This window comes from Xiphophorus maculatus, chromosome 7, assembly GCF_002775205.1.
Source record: "Xiphophorus maculatus strain JP 163 A chromosome 7, X_maculatus-5.0-male, whole genome shotgun sequence".
In the NCBI taxonomy this organism is placed as follows: Eukaryota; Metazoa; Chordata; class Actinopteri; order Cyprinodontiformes; family Poeciliidae; genus Xiphophorus; species Xiphophorus maculatus.
The window spans coordinates 12,348,803-12,370,523 of record NC_036449.1 but is presented as its reverse complement, the minus strand read 5'-3'; the positions used below and the strand labels follow the sequence as shown (position 1 = coordinate 12,370,523).

General features: G+C 38.6%; 1 protein-coding gene across 1 annotated transcript in view; it reads left to right on the top strand.

Annotated features, from left to right (window-relative positions):
* st6gal2 (ST6 beta-galactoside alpha-2,6-sialyltransferase 2) overlaps window positions 1-21,721 on the top strand; it is a 54,211-nt gene that overhangs the window by 8,964 nt on the left and 23,526 nt on the right. Inside the window, exon 2 of the mRNA XM_023336627.1 lies at window positions 21,614-21,677. The gene's annotated coding sequence lies outside the window, so the exon portion shown is untranslated. The remainder of the gene's footprint in view (window positions 1-21,613; window positions 21,678-21,721) is intronic.

Below are 21,721 nucleotides of genomic sequence, written 5' to 3'. Positions count from 1 at the left end.
ACATATATATTAATAATATTAATGTTTAGATGTGACAACACTGTAGCAACAGCATGGAACTGGCATTATTTTTATTAAAAACATTGTGTTACGACTGGCTCAAGGGCATAACAATAACGGGAGACCATGCAGGGATTAAAGTGCATAAAAAGGAATATTTATTAACACAAACAACAATGGATTGAGGATGTCAGCATCAGTGGTGTAATGCAAATGTTTGGATGTGGTGTATGAGTGCACATGGAGTTGTTGAAGTGCAAAAACAAAGACAAACTCAAATGTGCAAAAGGAGGGGAGATGAGGCCTGGCAACAAAACACCGCAAGCATCAAGGCAGAGTGGACGTCGATGGCGACCCAGAAGACAGCCAGGTTTAAATGCTCTGTGCTCCAAATTAATAACATCAGCAGCACCTGTAAAGGGGAGGAGCACAAAGACAGACAACAAGACACCTGCAACCCAGCCCATAAGGCCCACGGCCGTAACACATTGGTACACCAGAACAACGATGATCGACTCTTTACTAACTCATGGCGTAAAAATCTCTTTTTCTAACTTCATAAATTGTTATATTCATCCATACAGCTTCTTTTTCTGGGAGGATAGTCTTGTATGTGTCATGTAAAATAATTTCCCACTTGAATAATCTGCTATTCCCAACCTTCTCAACGCTAGAGTTAATGATATGTCATAACAGATAGCTTTCCAGGCTTACTATAAAGAACATGGTCCAGGCACTCAGGACTTTATGATTCAGCATGGATTTACTGGGTATACAGCTCAAAGTCCTTTTAGTTAAAGCTCATATAATTTTACTGCTGGCTGTAGTTTGAAGTGGAGTTTCATTTCTTTTGTCCCCGACTGTTCGAACACCTGACTGTGTGGGACTCTGTGGGCACCAAGGGAAACTTCAGGTGTAATTTCAGAGGTGCTCTAAGTGACGAGGCCAGCAGTTATCTGAGGTCAGTCTTCAAAAGCTGGAGCGCTCGAGTCATCAGGACCAGCTGTGCCCCCTCATTTCTGGCGGAGTGTGCAAGCATTAAGAGGACATGAGAAACACATATCCATTGCATTGCTTTGTAACAAGCTGTCCACACAAAGGATAGATTGTTGAGGCCTTCAGTCCAATCCTGATGTTGAGTCTTCCCCGAAATGGGACGAAGGGTGTTTCAGCAATGTTACCAGAAAAAGAAATGACACTCGTTTTCTTGGTATTGCAAACGTGACTGATTCCGTTTACTGCCTCACCTCCAACAACAAGCACTTTTGCATACCTTTGTTTTCATGGTGATCGCCTTGTCCTGGGGAGTTTTGGGGGGTGGATGTGTTGGTCTTGTCTAATTGTTGATGTTTGAAGGCGATTTTTCCCTCAGAAACATCTCAATGTTTGGTTTTAACTATAGTAGTTGCCAAGAAATGAAAATATTAATTGTTCTTCCACATTAAATTGAGTACTGTCTGTGGCTTTACGAAAGCTATTTGGGGTGAAATTAGAATTTTAGAACCCCTCAAAAATGTTGCAAACTTTTATTTCAAACATAGTATTGCATTATATTTATCTTGGTTACCAGGAAAACAAATCGGAACATACATATTAATAATACTAATGTTTAGATGTGACAACACTGTAGCAACAGCATGGAACTGGCATTATTTTTATTAAAAACATTGTGTTACGACTGGCTCAAGGGCATAACAATAACGGGAGACCATGCAGGGATTAAAGTGCATAAAAAGGAATATTTATTAACACAAACAACAATGGATTGAGGATGTCGGCATCAGTGGTGTAATGCAAATGTTTGGATGTGGTGTATGAGTGCATATGGAGTTGTTGAAGTGCAAAAACAAAGACAAACTCAAATGTGCAAAAGGAGGGGAGATGAGGCCTGGCAACAAAACACCGCAAGCATCAAGGCAGAGTGGACGCCGATGGCGACCCAGAAGACAGCCAGGTTTAAATGCTCTGTGCTCCAAATTAATAAAATCAGCAGCACCTGTAAAGGGGAGGAGCACAAAGACAGACAACAAGACACCTGCAACCCAGCCCATAAGGCCCACGGCCGTAACACATTGGTACACCAGAACAACGATGATCGACTCTTTACTAACTCATGGCGTAAAAATCTCTTTTTCTAACTTCATAAATTGTTATATTCATCCATACAGCTTCTTTTTCTGGGAGGATAGTCTTGTATGTGTCTTGTAAAATAATTTCCCGCTTGAATAATCTGCTATTCCCAACCTTCTCAACGCTAGAGTTAATGATATGTCATAACAGATAGCTTTCCAGGCTTACTATAAAGAACATGGTCCAGGCACTCAGGATTTTATGATTCAGCATGGATTTACTGGGTATACAGCTCAAAGTCCTTTTAGTTAAAGCTCATATAATTTTACTGCTGGCTGTAGTTTGAAGTGGAGTTTCATTTCTTTTGTCCCCGACTGTTCGAACACCTGACTGTGTGGGACTCTGTGGGCACCAAGGGAAACTTCAGGTGTAATTTCAGAGGTGCTCTAAGTGACGAGGCCAGCAGTTATCTAAGGTGTGTCTTCAAAAGCTGGAGCGCTCGAGTCATCAGGACCAGCTGTGCCCCCTCATTTCTGGCGGAGTGTGCAAGCATTAAGAGGACATGAGAAACACATATCCATTGCATTGCTTTGTAACAAGCTGTCCACACAAAGGAGAGATTGTTGAGGCCTTCAGTCCAATCCTGATGTTGAGTCTTCCCCGAAATGGGACGAAGGGTGTTTCAGCAATGTTACCAGAAAAAGAAATGACACTCGTTTTCTTGGTATTGCAAACGTGACTGATTCCATTTACTGCCTCATCTCCAACAACAAGCACTTTTGCATACCTTTGTTTTCATGGTGATCGCCTTGTCCTGGGGAGTTTTGGGGGGTGGATGTGTTGGTCTTGTCTAATTGTTGATGTTTGAAGGCGAGTTTTCCCTCAGAAACATGTCAATGTTTGGTTTTAACTATAGTAGTTGCCAAGAAATGAAAATATTAATTGTCCTTCTGCATTAAATTGAGTATTGTCTGTGGCTTTACAAAAGCTATTTGGGGTGAAATTAGAATTTTAGAACCCCTCAAAAATGTTACAAACTTTCATTTCAAACATACTATTGCATTATATTTATCTTGGTTACCAGGAAAACAAATCAGAACATACATATTAATAATACTAATGTTTAGATGTGACAACACTGTAGCAACAGCATGGAACTGGCATTATTTTTATTAAAAGCATTGGTACACCAGAACAACAATAATTGACTCTTTACTAACTCATGGCATAAAAATCTCTTTTTCTAACTTCATAAATTGTTATATTCATCCATACAGCTTCTTTTTCTGGGAGAATAGCCTTGTATGTGTCTTGTAAAATAATTTCCCACTTGAATAATCTGCTATTCCCAACCTTCAACACTAGAGTTAATGATATGTCATAACAGATAGCTTTCCAGGCTTACTATAAAGAACATGGTCCAGGCACTCAGGATTTTATGATTCAGCATGGATTTACTGGGTATACAGCTCAAAGTCCTTTTAGTTAAAGCTCATATAATTTTACTGCTGGCTGTAGTTTGAAGTGGAGTTTCATTTCTTTTGTCCCCGACTGTTCGAACACCTGACTGTGTGGGACTCTGTGGGCACCAAGGGAAACTTCAGGTGTAATTTCAGAGGTGCTCTAAGTGACGAGGCCAGCAGTTATCTGAGGTCAGTCTTCAAAAGCTGGAGCGCTCGAGTCATCAGGACCAGCTGTGCCCCCTCATTTCTGGCGGAGTGTGCAAGCATTAAGAGGACATGAGAAACACATATCCATTGCATTGCTTTGTAACAAGCTGTCCACACAAAGGATAGATTGTTGAGGCCTGCAGTAAAATCCTGATGTTGAGTCTTCCCCGAAATGGGACCAAGGGTGTTTCTGCAGCTTATTGCAGTGTGGCTTTTATATTTCTTCTGTAAAAAAAAAAAAAAAAATTGAGTAGCTGTTGATCTCAGGCTGTGTGCAAAAGTAAGTGTCCAATAGTTCAGACAAATTATGAAAAAGTTAAGCTTTCTGAAAATGGTTATGGAGCTGTGGACTATTAGGCTTTCTCTGGACACCTTAACATGATTTTTTTTTTAACAAATGTAGCAGCCTGCATGTAAAATACTGATGTGAACGAGTCCTGTTAGCATTCCTAAGAGGCAGAAGTATACACATGCACATACCTGGACATGCAAAAGCCCTTCATCAGTACAGGAATCTTACCAGTTTCTGGTCTTGCAATGGCTACAATTTAATTCTTCTCATTTATCTTTTGTTGTTTTCTCCAAACATATCAGCGAAAGCAAGGTCAATAGAAAGAACACACAAAGCAGGGCTTTTCCTGTCTTTTACATTTTCAGAGACAAAAGAACCGACACCGTCTTTAGGTATGTTTCCATCTTTGTTTTAACTTCAATCACAAACAATATAATTAAAAATTTTCTTTAATTAAATATCTATGTAGGCACAGTGTCAGTTTTATTCATTCTCTGTTTGAGCAGAGAGCAAACAAACTGGATCTCATGACAGAAACGACCACATTGAAACAAAAGGAGGCGAGTACTTCTGCTTCGGCTGGTTGTGGTGAATATTTAACAGACAGAATTTCCATAGCACTTTCATAGTGTTCTTGACCTCTGGAAACACTTACTATACAGGTCATAGTCATAAGGGTCAGTGGCTTGCCCACCCTGATGTAAGTTTTCATGAATATAGAGTTGGACTCATAACCTTTCTTTTGCCTGACAAGTGCTCTTCATTTCACTCAAAATGTGACTTTTTTTAATCTTCCACATGCGACCTGAATGGCGCTCATCAGTTTTTATGACTAAATGTGTCATTTATGATCACAGAGGGAATATTTGATGCAATTGTTACATAAAAAAAAACTAAAACTTTAACACTTATCAAGTGAGACTGTTCTTGGAGTTAAAATGCAATTCCTCTAGATTTGTCTTGAGCTATCTGTTGTCTTTATCTGCAGTGATGTATACTTTATAAAAGGAGAAGGGTGAGTGTAGTGTGTCATATTTCTTCATGTTATTAACAGAACAGGCTCATTAAGGAATGTATGTAAAACCTAAATGGACTGTGTGTATAGCCGCACAAACAATAATGTACATTTTTCTGATTTTTCAAAAGTCCACCTGAAACAATGTGATCTTCAGCTCACAAAAGCTGTTTTTTGGTTTTTGATGACATGTTGAAATTCAGATGTGGCAGGCATGAACAGATTACTACATTACTTAATTTTATGCTACTCTATGCATATGCTTTGTATGCACCGATGAAGAGTCACTCACTTTTGCCTGCTAATTGTTTGGAGGTGCTGACATGACAAGGAACTTTGATGCATTTTCTGAATTATTCAGTGAATGTAACCTCTTAGCAGCTAGAGGTTAGATTCACTGCTAGACCATTTTTTTTCACAAATGGTCTAGCAGTTATTCAGTGACCAAAACGAAACAAAAAAACAAGGTTGACATCACAACAAAGCGTAACTTACTCACTTACTTTACATAATCTCAAACTGAAAGTATATAAGTGTTGTGGAGTGAAAAATCAGCATAAATTGACATTATATTTTAGCATTACAAATGCATATTTTTAGTTTTTAAATAAAAGCAGTTGGAGGTTGGACATATTATAAAACCAGAGTATTTTTACCCAAGGTTTTCATAGTGTGGCGATCTCACACCTGCCCATGGCTGGCTGTGTGTGTCCGTGCTCCCAGCTGCATTTGGCAGCCATAATGTGAAGTGCAGGGCTGAATTTCCTTCATAGGACCTTGAGTTTGACAGCATGTGTTAAAGACGGCCCTGTTAAGCAATGAAAGCTTGTCGTTAAGCACTGCTGCCTCTGTATGATTTATCCTCAGTTGTGTTTTGGTCACGCAATGACTCAACACTTCCCAGAACCATGTTTTTGTTGGCTGTCTTTACTCTGTAAAGACGAATAATTCCAAGAATTGTCAGTTCCTGTTTAACTTCTCAGGTACTTTGAAGTATTTTTTTATTTTCAGACTAAACAGGTGTCCAGATGAAACTTTGACTGTTTCTCACTGATTAAGTCAAGTTTTTTTTCCCTGTTAAAAACGAAATACACACATGAAGTGGGGGTGTGCAAGAGCATGTTATGACCTGCTCAGATGAAACCAGCCTGCACAGCGGTGCAGCAACCTTGCCCAGGTGTTATTTCACTGCTTATTTTTTCATTATTTTTTTAGAAAAGAACTAAAGGTTTTTTGGGTTCATTTGGTGTAGGGACTGCTTGGAGTCTTGTGTTTTCTCTGTGAACCCCCCGCCCAAAAAAAGAAATATTTGTGGGTTTTCTTCCACAGATGGACTCTGATGTTGGTGTGTAACAGATTTCCCCCTACCTTCATTGGGTGTAGTTGCGCCTTCGGATCAAGATTAATGAGCTTCTTAGAACGACATTGCAAAAATAGACATTTTTTGCCTCACTGATGTAATCACTCCTGAAGCTGAAGGCGGATAGAGAGGACAGGACAGACTTAATCTGCCTCAGCGGAGTCTATCTTTAATGGAGTTGGTCCTTTCTGCTCTGACCTTGCAGGATCTGTTTCTACAGCAGCGTGAGGCCGACTTTTAAGTTTGATCCCTTTACCTCCATGGGAGAACCGGGATAATGGGGGGGAACATCTTATTGCAAAAAAGGAAAATGTACATTTTAAGGTGGGCTCTGCACCTCTCCAGAATTAATGCATGACCTTTATTTGACTTGTAGAGATTTGGCTTTCACTGCTAATAGCATGTACCTTTGCTGTACATATGATATGCTAGGTTGTCAGATCTTATGACAGAAATGATATCAGCACTCACCCTCTACCCATTAATTAACCTCGTCTTTCTCATAGTCCTAATTAACAACACCCTGGCAGCTTTTGAATGTCTGTCAGTCCTGGGCTACATAATGTACATGGACACCTACTTAATATGCCTGCAGCTCCGTCGTGCTGTAACCAGCCTGTAAAAGGAGGTCATCTTGAATCGAATTCCATTCTTTTGCCCGTTTTGCGTCATTTAACTGCTATGCATATAGCATACATAATGACATCTCCAGCTAAGAGAGGACGATTTCTATGAACATCAAAAATAAAATCTAATAAAATAATGTCTGGTGTGAGGCACATCTATTTAAAGTTAGTTGCAGTGGCAGTATTATGTAAAACAACTTTTTTTTGGCTATGCATCAGGTGTGTTTTTGATGAGGAAATAACATTATAACATGGAGTATAGCCTTGATTCTTTCATGGATGTTTAAGAAATTGTTTAATCTCTTGTGGCAACCGTTCAGCTGTGCAAAATGTCTGGTTGGACTGAGCGCCGCCTTTGAGGACGAAGCTCCTCCTTGGAGCTGCATTTCCAAGCTTCCAAGCCCCACAGAGCAGCCCTCCTCCGGGACTCCCCCACTCAGTTCCTTCAGACTAGTCAGCAGCAATTAGCATATTTAATGACATTTTACCATTTTAATCTAGCAGATGTCCACATTAAAAGCATTTTTAAAGAAGCTGGAAGCAGTGCATGTTTGCTGAGCTGCAGGTATGCTGCTGTTTATATGAAGCAGAATATTATATACTAATTGCTTGGTGTTTTTGCTTTTATGTGGGAAAACTTCTTTGTGTTGACATCTCTGCAATCTGCACAAGTGGAAATGGAAAATAGAAACCGTTGATGTAAATTGCAAGTCTCTACAAGTTGGTGTCAGATCACACTTTGCATACCTGACTCCTTTTAATTTCATGCTTCTGTTCCATTTTAGTTCTGGAAAAAACTTAAAATGCGTATGTTGTTTCGTTGTATTTATTGCTGTCTGTTTATCTTTTTCTCGTTTTTTATTTATTTTTTTTGCCCCCACTGTGTTTTTGCATTCTTGCAGCCATGTGTTTGCAAGCCCAAATGTGTGTGATTGGCAGCCACTTGGATGGCTGGAATGAGCTACATCGCCTGCAGTGTATTCTCACCTCCTCATGCTAGGTGTCTGTGGCGAGGAGATGGCTGATCTGCTGCTGGTAGTAAGTCACATTCGCATAGAAAATCTGGCCGGTCGTGCGGTAGTAGAGCAACTGCACAGATTTCCTGTCACTGCAACATTGGATGCAGCAGGAAATTCTGTTCTTTGCCTGGATATGGTTTGGTATTAAAATACTTTAGAGCAAATGTGCACAAATGTATTCAGTGGTGGGGTGTGTGCACTTGTATCCACATGCACATCGCTGCAGTCGAATGTAGGTCACATCACAGGGAAGACGTGGGGGGGAGGAAAGAAGGTGAGCTGTGGAAGTGATGGGAGGAGAAAGTCTTTCATTATGTCATTATGTAGGAGCAGTTGTAGGATTAGGGCAGGATGTATAAGGAAGCTTAAAGTCTGGAATTTTAAGCCTCTTTTTTGGAGGTAAGAAGTAATAACTTTCAGTTATTTGAGATGCTGTATAGAAAAAGATGTAATCACTACACACTCTTTCAGAAAATTGGTTATGTTTTTTTTTTTTTTTTTAAATCTCCTTTTATAACGACAAGAAACCTTTTCTCTTTGACGTTGTCCTGTCTGCACTTGCTCATTTGTCTGTGCTTTTGTTACTTTCTGCCTAATGGCTGTTTCTAACAGCAGCACTTTGGGGTTTGAAGATGTAATGAAGTGCAGCGGAGCCTTTGGAGAGCTCAGATGCTGCCAGCATAATTACACAGGGTGAAGTCTGCTCTCCCACATGGTAATAACCTTGTTGCCTCCAGAGGCTAAAACAGGGCGGACATGTGCACAGGGCTTTATAAAGAGAGGAAGAGGGGAAAATGCAAGCCATCTACATTTGAGATACTTTCTGCTTATTTATGCTCATTTTGTTCATTTTTGGTTTTAATCTTTAAGATACTTCTGTTATCTGAAGACTAAGATTTTGTTTTACCTTTATTCCGAGATTTACTTGGGCTACATTTAAGATTAAAATTATCAGCTCTTTCTAGTTATTTGCCAAAGTATTGATATGTTTAAAAATGTAAACCTCTTTCTCCCTCATCTGTCTGCTGTTTTCTTTAATCTTCATGATGCTTTTTGTTCATTAATGTTCCATAATAAACCTTTGAGGCCTTTGCAGTACCGCTGGAAATTACACTGACAGTAAATTACACATTTTTGGACTCTATTCATTTATTCACTTGATGACTTCTGAAGGCAATTGGTTTTACTAGATTTTAATTGGTCGAAGTAATGAAAATACATGTCACATTCATTCATATTTCTATTTATAAAGCTTTTTGAAATTAATACTTTTCCTGCTTCTTCACTATTATGGTCTGTATTTGCATTGGTTTATCACATAAACACAAACTACTTTCACAGTTTTCACATAGTTGCTTATTAACTACAATAAAGCTTAGACTATCGTTGGAAAAAACAAAAACAAATCTGTTCCAGAAAGAAAATAAGACTAGACCCGGAAGCATGTATTTTATGTGCATTAGTTAGTAGATTTTAAACAAATGTTTTCCAGGTGGAAAGCAAAGAATGCCACAGTCAGAGAGAGGGAGCAGACACTTCTTATTTTTGTTTATCTGTGTTGAGATGGCACCGGAAACTGTGCTGTCTGACAGAAGCACTCTGAGCCAGAGAAAATCTAAAACAAGCACGATCACAGTGACCCAACTTCAAAGTGTTATGCTTGTCACCCTCAGATCTGAAACACCAAGTCAGTCTACCACAGGACCATTTTGCAGAGCTGCAGAAGCTTAATGTTGCTCTAAAAATAAAACTCAGAGCCTGTGTTTCTTAAGCTTCAAGTTATTTTTTTAAAGTGCTGAAGATCATGATCACTCACTTGCAGAGCATGCAAACTGTATTTTTATTGGCTACTAACTTTCAATAGCACCATCCTTTTACTTGTTTGGCCTCTGAAAATGTGTCTGTGCTCTTCATGCAAGAGTTATTTTAACCCAAATGTGGTTGTGACTACAGTTCTGCTGTGGCGTTAAACCAGCCCCGCTTACCGTAATACGAGCCTTTAGCTTCTCTATACGGTTTGGTTTCATAGCTCGTCTTTTCCTCCTGACAGTTCTACAGATATTACTTACTAGGGAGTAGCACTTTTGCAGTCTTTCCGCAATGTTGTTAGGAGGAGAAAGCATGAAGTGCTGGTGGACAGCTGTGCTCAGTTTGGACCAGCACCCTTTTTTGATCCAAAGGGTTCCTATGTTAGATGTTCTGGGTGAAGCTGGGTAAACGAGTGCAATGCAACACAATGGGGTAAAGCAGCTAGAATAAAGAGTTTAGTTTCTACATTTATCGATGCTACAAAGCTGCTGTAAAAATGAAGCAAGTAGCACAGAAGGGAATCAAGTGTGGTGAAGAGACTGCAGTTCTGTTCTCTTGTACCTTTTTGAATGTAGAACCCTGTACAAAATCTTCAACTATCTGTCAAGCAGCTTTTCACTTCACCTTACTGGGAGCCCGTTGGGAACGACCAAGAATTTGATTTCTGATGTACTCCGACAGCACATCTTTAGAGCCGTTTCTGAGGAAACGTAGCCTAGCAGTTGAAATGAAGGGCTTGTCAGAGCCTCTGACTTACCTAAAATCCGCTGCCATGTGAAATCTGCGTTGTTTAAAATCAGGATGAGAGTTATTGTGCAGCAATAAACTATAAGTTTTTTTTTTCTTTGACATTTCACCATAAAAAAGCACTACCAATTTTAGATTCATCCCATTTAAATCATACTGTTTGAATAATTGACCAATAAAACTAGGCTTCTGGACCCCTAAAAAGCAGCAAATGCAGAAACTATGATTGTATGAAAGCAGCTCTGCTTCATGAGTGCAATTTTTACTAATCATAAGCAAGAAAGCATGCCTTAGTAATTATTATTATTATTATTTTTTCTCCGAAGAGTTTTTGCAGCACTAGTGGCTCGTATTTTTTCCACAGTAGGCAGACAGGAAGGAAGGTGAGGAGAGGGGAAAGACATGCGGCAAAGGTCGTCGGGACCGGGAGTCGAACCCGCGACGTCCGCGTCGAGGACTAAGGCCTCCAAACATGGGGCGTGCTAACCCCCTGCGCCACCACAGCCACCTGCTGTGGCTGGTGGCTGTGGTAGTATAATTACTAAGGCAGGGGCCTTAGTAATTAAGTAATAATTACTAAGGCCCCTGCCTTAGTAATTATATCTAGTTATGCTTATGTGAGTAGATTTAACATGTAACATTTCAACATGATTAGTAATAAATGCTAAATAAATATTGTTTATGCACCACAACCTTTTGTTAATGTGATATTGGGCTGCAAAATCTTTAACAAAAAAAAAACAAGGACATTTGATGCAGTTGATTATCATTTTCAATTATTGCATATTTTCTACCTCTTTCCTTACTTTTCCTTTATGGCATTATCCCTACTTCAAACTATAGTATCTTGTCCACTAAAAATACAGATCAATTGTGCAATATTGCAATTGAGGCTACAATATTTGCACACTCCTTCACCATATTGTGGTACTTCCTCCTCACGGTCACGTAGAACAGTCAGAACTGTGTACTTAATCTTGTGTACTTAATTTGCATTAAATCATGCATTACAAAAGAAAAAGACGAAGTGCAGTGAGCGGGAAATTTTTTGACAAATATTTAGAAGAACAGAACAGAAGATGTTTTTATTTAGGGAAGTTGGAAGCTTTGGTCAGTGAAGTCAGCTTAACAGTGAGTGAACAGGCTGTTGGTGCCAACCCTGACGTCATTTCATGCAGCCTTCATTTGAAGAGGAATCTCTTTGGCCATTACTATGAATCTAATAAAAACAAAAAAAGTTGTGTTAAACTGTTAACATCCTCTCTGCTAGTCCCAAACCTCGAGGCTGATTCAGGTAAAAAGTTCAAGTCAAGTCTGAAAATGATCCAATAACCTTTTACAAAAATCTAGTTGCACTTCTGTCAAACAGTTCGGAGTTGAATTGGTGTGACTTTTTTGATTATCTCTTTAAAAAGCTGTTATGAAGCAAACAAATTCAGCTCCAAAGTGTGATTTGGCGGGGTCAACCTGGAAAAAAAAAAATCCTTACTCAGCCCATAAATAGCCTCGATTCCCAGTTGGAATTGTGCACCCACCCACTCAGCCATTTTCCACCATCTTGAAGCCTCTCGCTGGAAAACCTGACAAAGAGAAGCCCAGACTGTAGTTGCATTTATACCAGCTGGCCAGGAATTTCTGTCTGAGATCAAACTTTTGCTTTCCATATTATTCTTCAAAACTTTTGTCTGCAGTAGTACAAAGGACTGAAGTTCCAAGAAATTAAGAATTAGTGCGTCTAAACGACTATATGTACCTTAAATGTCACATAAGGTTTCTTTAATAGGTGTGAGATCTAATCCAAATAACTTAGATCTACTAAAAAATTGCTATAAAACACATAAAGCATGAGCAAATGAGCCACAGAAAACTAAAAACATCTAATATAATGTCAGAAATCATTAATTTAACAAAAGCCACATAAGAGGCCTGGTTAACGAACAGAAATACATTTGTCTTTTAAATGCAGCCATGTGGGGGACTTTTTCTGCCATAAGTCGAGAGCACACACTTTCAGTCTGAAAGCAGGATTTCATGTCTTTTGTTCTCAAAACTTTTAGTAATTGTGCTTACATTCTCTGTTTGAAAGCAGGACTTCAGCCACACTAGCTCACCCACTAGAAGGAAACAAATGCACCCAGTGTAACATTTTTATTCTATTGGCTGAGGGGTTTCCAGAAAGAGCAAGAAATGATTCATAAGCGAGCAGAGAGGTTTGCGAGATCTGAGCCGAGCGCGAGGAGAAAGGTTTGACGAATACAGTGAATATTTGAAAGAGAGCAGAAGTTTTTAGAACAACCATTACAAGTTTTAAGAACAAAACCTGCTTTCAGATTGAAAATGTGTACTCTGGACTTATGGCAGTAAAAATCCCCCATAATCTTAGCCTTGACTTGGTTTCTGGTTCCTTGGGCTTCACTACAGCACTAATAGTCTCAAAGATGTTTGTGTTTGTGGTGAGTTTTTTAAGGTAAACCTATTAGCAGTACTGTGCAGCAAGCAGCACACAACAACCTGCTTAAGATATTTGCTTGTGCTATTGGGAAGGTTATCTAACAGCAGTAGAAATGTTAATATATAACTTATTTATTTAATAGAACAATTAGCTTGTCCCAGTGAGGACACAAGTCGTCACATTTGGTTGAATCAATAAACCATGCACACAACAGGAAGGGATGTTTGGGATACTGCTGGTTTCTGATGACGTTTTGTAACAGATCTCCCCGATTAGAGGGAGTCGAACAATACATGGAAAACTGCTGTGTATTCTCTGCAATAATGAAGCAGGAAACACACATGTATACATGAATTGAGATTTGAGGATTAAAAAACTGACTAAGATGGAAATGACAAAAAGTCACTGAAATGAACTGCTATGAAATGCATAAAGATAAATTAAGGGAAGTAAAGTATAAGAAAAGAGGCAAAAAAGAGACTTGACTAGAAAAATAAATACAGGACTTGTGATTTTTGGCATGGTAATATTACTGACTTATTTTTGTCTTATTGGATTTGTTTGCTAAATGTAACAACACAACATTGCTTCAAGGTGGAACAATTTCTTTTACATAGCATACCTAGATGTGTCAGGGCTTAGTATTTTATGAGAATGATGTCTTCTGGTTCATATTTGATTTTAATCTGTGCTGTTTTGAAGTGTAGTGTGCAGAACAACCGACTAATTGCTGCTGGTTTTGTAGAATAACATCATTGTTTTGTTTTTTATTCTCACCTTGTACTTTTATGTAAGTTCATTTTAATGTAAGTGTAATTATTTCTAGCCATATCCCTCTAACCACACAGTGTGATTTATTAATTATAATTTTCTTGTTAAAATATTATTAAAATGAAAGCTTGTGAGCATTCCCCAGCTTTCTCTTTTTATCTTCTGTCAATGCCAAATCGTTGTACTTTTTTTTGTGTGTGTGACAAAACTCAAACTTCAGCACAGAACCACTTTAACTTGTCTGATAAATTTTTCAAAGTGGCTGCGATTAAAGTATTCATAACATGGGCTTTCTCCCACTGGTTTCTGAGCAGGGCAGCATGAAGTGAATTTTCTTTGATATTTTGAACGGCTATAAGCTTCAAGGTCCGTACTTACATGGCTATCAAATTGCATCTGAGGTTCACTGCAATGAGAATATTACAGGAGGCTCAAGCAGAACATGCTGGGACTTGGTGCCACGGTGTAAAGCAAGCTTTTCTGTTGGAGTACATCATCAGTTCTCTTAAAACACCAAGAGTTGTGAATCATCCTCTTTCAACAGAATAATGATTCAAATTACACATGCAGATAGACTTTAAAAAATAAAATAAATCGCCAATTTTCCACTACTGTCTGCGCGCTGACCTACTTGTCATAGAGAACTGAGGAGAGCATAAGAAAATCCAGGACTGTGGATAATCTGATGAGATTGTGCAAAGAGGAACAGTCAAAGTGCTTCTCTTCTTACGATTCCAATGTTGAAAAGATTAATTTATACATTAATGCATTTTACACATCTTTCTTAAGAGTGCTGTTAAATCTTGTTCTTTTTTTTGACATATATTAATGGAAATTGCAGAAATTTAAAGAATGACAATCACTCACTGCAGATATCCAATTTTGTTTTGTGGATTTAGAAACACCCTAGACATCACAAATCAAGTTTTTTTTAAAAATGATGATTGAATTGGTGAAAAAGCTTGTTGATGGTTTGGGTTGTCTCGACAAAATTGTTCAGGAAAAAAATCTCACAATGAAATGTTGGTCTAATTTTAAGCTAATAACAAACAAAAAAACAAAAGGTGAATGGCTTTTTTAACATTTTTTTTTTAGTATTGCTAATAATTTTGCTTTTTGACAAAAATTTCTTTGAAAGTGCCTTCCAGTAGCTGTAGATTATCTCTCAGTTGGTTCAGTGTAGCAGTCCATCTTGTGCGTCAGGTTAATTACTTGGTGCATAGACATAAAATCAGTATACAAATAAGTAAACATAGACTAAAAACTATTATGGGCCAGAATGCTGCATGTGTTGACCAAACAAGCCATTATCTCATCAAGGATGAGTATTTTGTCATGTTAAAAGGAAAATGTGCGTATTTGAGCATTTTTAGAATGACTCCTAGCAAACATTTAATTATCTTGCCAGTGTTGCCTAACAACTGCAACCTTGTTGCACTTTTAGGTATGAACACTGTTGATGCATCTGTGTTTTGGAGACTCTAGCGTCAGCCAATATTTCAGTGCAGCATTATTTAAAGCCAGTAGCAGAAAAAAGAAATGAGGCTAACAGGGATGTGCAGTCCCCAAACACTGAAGATGCATGAGGCAGCCTCATAAATTTTGGCTAGAAAAATGTGTGTTTGCAGTTTTTTTTTGTGCAAACAACCGCAGAAAGTTTTGGTCATTAAAAACCTTTTGGGTAAGGAGAATTCAGCACGAAAGCACTGAGATGGAAAGAGGGTGGAGGACAAAATCTGCTACCATGGTGCATAAATGCGCCTCAGTCACAGTCAAACCTCATGCCATCTGTAAGGGCCTTTGTGATTTCCAAAAAAGCCTGCATGAAACCCAGCTACACTGCAACTACTCCCTCAACTACAAGCAGGCATCAACCAGACTAAGCATTAAAACATGAATGAATGTGGTGATTGTCAATTTATTTGAGCAATAGTGAAATGTTGCAGTGAGCTGGAGGGTAGGAAATGTGCAAAGACAAGAGATCAGATTGCAATAGTTTCCATAGAGATAAATGGAAATCCTAACCCTGTAATCTGTCATTTTCTGAATGGTTCATACAAGCACAGTCATGCCAGACTTGTGCAAGATTTGCTTTGGAATAAAATCTCCACAGTTATTATTTGATTATTATTTATTTATTGCAAACAGAGCTGGTGAGTGCCACGTTGTAGGTGGGTGTAAAGCTTTGTAGTTCATGTTTGGAAAAAAAAGAGGCTTGAATGTTGAGATGAACGGAGAGCATTTATTTATTTCATTGAAGAATGAAAATGTTGCATCATGTTTCATTTTGATGGATTAATTCAACCAACTTATAAAAAGCTAAATTGTTATGTTGGGTTTTCTCACGAGTGAGTGTAAAGACACTGAAATCTAATACCCAGTTTTTCTAGTTTTAAAAACAAAAAAATAAACATTCTAATCTACATAAGATGCAGGCTAAGGTCCCATCAGCACTAAAGGAAATTTGTTGCAAATTTGATAATTTATGCCATGTCATATGCAATTATAAACTGAGTTTGTGATGACAAAAATACTCACTTTGAATCTTAACATTTGGATTCTGGATATTTTAATATTCTTAAAAACCACTACATAGAGGTTAATTTCAGTCTTAACTATTTTGTTGTCAGGAAACAACTGTGTTTATTTCTGCATCTGTCAGTTTATCCTGACTTCTTTTAAATGTCACCTCTAAGCTTATTTAGTTGTTGAACCAACAAGGTGACTAACTAATATTGTTTTTGGAAAAATCATTAGCCTGGCTAATGCCACTCAGAACAACTTTCACTCAGAACAACTTTAATTTAAATGTTTGTCAGTTTTGCCACCTATTACCACTGAGTATGAGTAGGTTTCACTTTAATCATCTATGGACTCCCAGACACTGTTCAGACAGATTTTATTGGCTTATTTATTTTTCTTAAAACCAGAAATATCCATTTACTAAAACATATTGTGTATAGCTAAGTTTATCTATGACTAGATTAAATGTCTGGGACATGTCTGCCATCACTAGACGTGCGATAACTTGTCTGTCTCTCGACTGGAACTCCCTTTCTTTGAGGGTTTTCTCTGACTAGGATCTCCTAACGATCCTCCTGAGGACACCCTGACGGCTCTGCGCATTTCAGCTTAGAAAAACGCAGGAAAACTGAGATGATGCATTTTCCAGCTGACATTAGTTCATTTAATTCATTTTGCTGATGCTGTGTGTGGGGAAAATAGGGCCAACCACAGATGGAGACATCTGCAGTAATCTATGTACACTAATGTTCAAATAGCCCTTAGAGGTTTTAGCATTTTACCACATTGCAAACACCATTTTATGTTGTGGATCAACAGACAAAAATTACACATTTAAATGATTGTAAACATATTTGAGAAATTTGTATAACTGTGTACATTTTAGAGCCACATTTTGCAGCTTGAACTCTACCAGCTTTGTACGTCTAGTGACTGAAACTTTAGCCTATTCTCTGTAACATAGCCCAGGGCCGGTCATTCTTTGTGAAGACTATCTGGGAAGACCAGTTTTTCAGTTTTGTGGAATATTTGCAGTTGTATTCAGGTTCAGACTTTGTCACTTTAACACCGTGATATACCTAAATATGCCTGGATCTATACCACTCTGTTGAGCCTTTTAATATGTTTGCCTAGAAATAGATTCTCTTAGAGGACTGTTCTGTATTTGGCCTCATCCATCATCCTCAAACAAACCCCCCTGTTACTGCTGAAAAGCTTCCCCATAGTATGAGACATTTGGCAAACTGAACAAGAGACTTCTTATGTCTTTCCTTTAACAACCAGTTCCCTATGAAGGCCAGATTGTGTAGTGTGAGTCTACATAGTTGTCCTGTCAGCAGATTCTGCCACCTGAGCTATGCACCTCTGTAGCTACTCCAAAGTTACCATAGGGCTAACCTTGGCCACTTCTCTGATTAAGGCTCTCCATGCTTGTGCTGTCAGATTAGGTGGACGGCCATGTTTTGGTTTGTATAACACTCTTTTAGTCCACAGCACATTTTTAAAAAATGCTTATTTGTAAAAAAACATAACAAAACAGGTCTAATTGTTGTTACTCCTACTCCTTTAATTCTGTATACCTGAAGTCTATTTAGGCAAACCACAACTTTTCTAAATGTTTTGACATTCTTGTTGCTGCAGTCTGTCTTGACTGGGTTGGGTTTAGCCATATTTGTAGTTGGTGTTTCTATCGGCTTGTGCATCACAGGTGCCAACAAACTCACAAAGGTGTTTCCTTTGTCTGTGCACCAGCAGCTTGCACACATCCATCATTTTTTCTGAACTACTTTTTTTTTTCAATCCATTTTCATTTATATTCCAAAAGGCTCCTTTTGTTACTCACTGTTTCCTGCCAAGTCATTTAGTCAGCGTTTGATGTCTGGCAACGTCGCTTTTCCATGCTTTCCGTTTTGTTGTTCCTTTGTGAAGAGCTCACCAGAGTAACTCTCTCCTCCACCTCCGCCTCTCCATCTGTGCCGCACACGCGTGTTTCACCACAGCAACAGAGACGCACATCTTGGTCACCATCAGGTGAGGTTGAGCAACCATCGGGCACCCGTACCTGCGCGTCACGCCTCAGGGAGCACTCTTCAGTGGGGTGCCATGCAGCAGTAATGCATACAGATGACATTTGCTTGTTCACAGCACTACTGCAAAGTACCTGTGTGTTTTGTGGTTTGTCTTTTTCCAGTTATGTGATTCTCTTCAAGAGACTGCTGTTATTTTCTATTTGTACATGCGGCTTTTTACACTTTAGCTCCATTTTGTTCTAAGAAGGTTTGACCTAATACGCTGCAGATTACTGTCTGATCTATGCTGAAGGCTTGTTGCCTGAAGGGCAAAGATCGAGCTTTCTACAAGATTTTCCAAAGCAATATGTTGTGCTAATTTGTTTATTTAGAAAAGGGTCTTTGGATAGCATGAGCATTGTAGCCCACTATAGGTGAAAACCAAGTGAAACCAGATCGTGGTAAACACTCGCTGCGTGACATTATATATTTTAGGTAGCTAAAATTAGGATTAATAGAATCACATATTTTTTGAAATACTAAAATTGTGAGGGGGATATTTATTACATTGAATTTCTGATTACTGCGTCTTCAAACAATATGGGTAAGCCCCAATGATCCACACCTGTGAGAGTGTTTAAGATGCACTTTAAACACGGTTTTATTGTGTGATATAGAACAATCAAAATGAATCATTTAAGATATCAGGAAGAGACTTGTGGACTTGTTTAAGCATCATTATTCACAGTACAATGGCTGATGGACCGGGAGAGAAAGAAGACATTACTCCAAGAATGACCAAAAAAATTCAGATAAAGCTTTCAAATGCATTCTGGGAAAATATCTTGGTTTCTGCGATTTGTAGTTTGGTCTCATGAAACAAAACCATTTGAAATGTTTGGTATTGTGACCATTATTATACTTGGAGGAAAAAAAGTGAAGCCAGCAGACTAGAATACAGTGTAAAGTGTGCATTATAGTGTGTTGACAGCATCATGTTGTGTGGGTGTTTTTCTGCAAGAGGAACTAGCGAAGCTCACAAAATTTCACAGGATTCCTCAAACGTTAATGAAAGAATCAAAGCAACACTCCAGGCATGAATTTTGTTGAGGGAGTAAGATGCAGTAAGATAAACCTCAGAAAGTTGACTTGACATTTAAAACAAGTCTTGTAGTTTAGAAGGCAATGCTACCGAATAGTAAGGAAATGTATGCAAGCTTCTGCATTTGAAGATGGTTAGAAAAATGTATCTTAAAAAATCTGTCTCGTTATTCTGAAATGGTGCTAATAAAACAACTTTGGTAATCCTCGCTGACCCTAAACAGGAAAAGGTCAGACTGATGTATGTGTCAGACAGCAGGTAAAAAAAAAGGTTGTCTCTTTATACACCGTGATGCGAATATCTGCTTTCATCTGTTCGTCCCTGATATAGCTATTCCGCCACAGTTGCATGCATTCGTGCAGATGCATGTTTTTCCATCCAGTATTTTTCTTTCTCCCATACTGTTAGCGCTCCCTCTAGCTCCCCGCTGCTTTCCTCTCTTTGAGTTTAGGGTCAGCATGATGAGCTTTGGTCTTCTGCGTGACCCTGGGAGAGAGTCTCGAAAGAGGCCAGGCTACAGGGCCACCTGAGATCACTTCTGCTGCACTCCGCAGGACTCGACAGCTACAGAGACAGGAAGCTGTAATTAGGACTGGAGGAGGCTTAACTCTCATGCTTAGCTCTGCTCCTCTCTACCCCGATCTCTCTCTCGTTCTGTTGACAAAAACGCTCAAGCATTAAGAGACCCAAACTCATAATTGCATGTGGTTGAGAGGATTGTAGACCACAGATCTGAGGCAATTTAATGCTTCATTTATTCACCTTTGTTGTTGTGTGTTGCACAGAATCCATCCAACGCGTTGTGCACAAGAGAATTGTCAAAGATGTTAAAAGTAAGCCAGTCAGTTAATGATACTGTTGGTTAGTAATTACTGTGAAATTCACTGCAACAAGGAATAAAATAAACAGTCATGCTCTGGTTTTGGCATTGTGTTAATAACGACCTCTGAGTCTCTGGACCAGTTTGTACTCCAATAATAACTGTAATGCCTCAAAAGAGGAAACGGAAAATAAATGGTGAGACTTATGTGCATAATCATTCTAATCTCTGAATTTTCTTAAAATTAAGGACACTCAGCAGGAACTTGATCCATTTTGGTTTGTTTGTCATGAATATATGACCCAGAATTAGATAAATCTGTGATGGAAAATTAATTGTGATCAGGGACATCGTAAGAGCAAATGTGCAATTTGATGTTTAAATATTTGATATTATGGCAGACTGAACCTACTTTCATTTTGTCTTATGTACTTTTTCACAAACTTTAACATATTTTAAGATGATGAAATCATCTTTTGAAAAGCTCATTCTGTATTTACCCTTTGCATAAAAATATTTGTTTGATCAGCAACATTTAAGAGTTGTTTTTTTTGTTGAATCCAGTTTTACTGATCTTTAATATAGGATTTTTTGGGGGACTGATGTGTAAATTGGTCATTATAAAAAAAAATCACATATAATAGAGTTTAGATGGCTGGACCGTCATTTGGTACTGAGGATATTCAGGCGCAGTCCTTTGGGTATATCTTGTGTTGTCTGGGAACTTGTGGTTGGATCTCGGTGGCGAGACTTTGGAGTTTGTAGACTCAATATATTGAGTTTGTTGGGGCTTATCTAAATGGTAAATGGGATCTTGGGGGTTAAGAAGTCGGGCAAATTGCTTTGACCTTTTGTCTTTTTCCTTTGGTAAAAAAGAGCAGATTAGCCACTCTCAGCACATGAAGTTCCATGACTGGTTTCAAAGCTGTTTACACACAATTGTTCATTCAAGTCTGTCTAAACATAATTTTAAAGGAATCTTGTTAACCTGGTTGAGATGTCATCAATGAGGTATTTTTGTAGATCCCTATCAAAGCTGAGTACATGTTGTACAAAGCAAAGATAACTGTGAAGGAGCAGGGATGAGCTGAAGCTTGACACACCTCAAACTGTTCTTGAGGCCATTTTCAGACGCCCCTGAATAATTTCAAAGATTTTGATTAGAGTTAATCCGACGTAGTTTGGTCCATGCTTAAAACTGTTGCAAGTCACGATAAATGTACTTAGCAGTTGTGTGGAAAGGGGACAGAAGTTTGCCAACTTGCACAAACTGTCAGGCCTATATATGTTTTCTTCACACCCTTAACGGTTTCCATTCCTCTCCTCAGGGTCCTGTTTGCGTCGGACACATAAGAGACTCATGGGCAGGAAGAAATAAAGGCATCAGTTCAGGTGAGTGCTTCATCAGTCTGCAGTAACTCTCCACATGTTTCCCT